At 35.9% G+C, this 783-nt stretch overlaps 1 long non-coding RNA gene across 1 annotated transcript in view; it reads left to right on the top strand.

Annotated features, from left to right (window-relative positions):
• The window catches only part of LOC125802495 (uncharacterized), a 1,901-nt gene extending 1,547 nt beyond the window's left edge, over positions 1-354 (top strand). The window contains exon 2 of the long non-coding RNA XR_007439629.1: positions 1-354. This exon is cut by the window's left edge and continues 327 nt beyond it. This is a non-coding gene — a long non-coding RNA (uncharacterized LOC125802495).
• The last annotated feature ends 429 nt before the right edge of the window (positions 355-783 follow it).

Genomic DNA, 783 nt, shown 5'->3' with positions numbered 1-783 from the left:
TGATTAAATGTGATTTTTTTCATCAATAGTTTACGACCTGAGGAGGATGGGTCCCCCCTGTGAGTCTGGTTCCTCCCAAGGTTTCTTCCTCCAGCTTTGAGGGAGTTTTTCCTTGCCACTGTCGCCTTTGGCTTGCTCACAGGGGGTTTTATAAACAAAGTATTAAGGAGACCAGCCTGGGCACAGTCTTGGTAGCTGGAGAAAGCCTGACAGCTAATATAAGCAATTGATTTTACTGCCCTGAGAGAAGTTTGATAGCGACCACTGGTCATCAGATTTTCAGAGCTTCTCCAAAATCTTCTTGGCCTCTCTTTTTATTTAAAAATGAATAATAAAAGTGTTTATCAAACAGTATTTAAGTGAATGAGAGTTGTTTTGTTCCTCATCTTATCAGTAGAATAATGCTGTACACTCACACAAACACTTTGTCTTTTACTTCAGTATAAACAATGTCATGCTTATTTTAGAATATGGAAAACACATCTTGGTGTAGTAGTAACTTATTAAACTTTTTTTTAACTCAATATAAACTCAATATAAATAAAGCAGTAACAACCCTTCCACTCTCTGAGATTACAATCACAATTAGAATGTACGATTAGATCAATACCAGTATTGCAAAAAAAGTGTTTTTGTGTGCATTATTACAACTAATACAGCAATTAACCCTAAAGAGCCCACATCATTTCTAAAAACAACACATTCCAACAGTTAAGTATAGGAGGGAAAATCATTGATGCTTTAAGCTCCTGGGCTCATGTTTATAAAGCAAAATTAATGGAC

Source organism: Astyanax mexicanus, chromosome 6, assembly GCF_023375975.1.
Source record: "Astyanax mexicanus isolate ESR-SI-001 chromosome 6, AstMex3_surface, whole genome shotgun sequence".
Taxonomy (NCBI): Eukaryota; Metazoa; Chordata; class Actinopteri; order Characiformes; family Acestrorhamphidae; genus Astyanax; species Astyanax mexicanus.
This window is presented reverse-complemented; position numbering and strand designations above follow the sequence as displayed.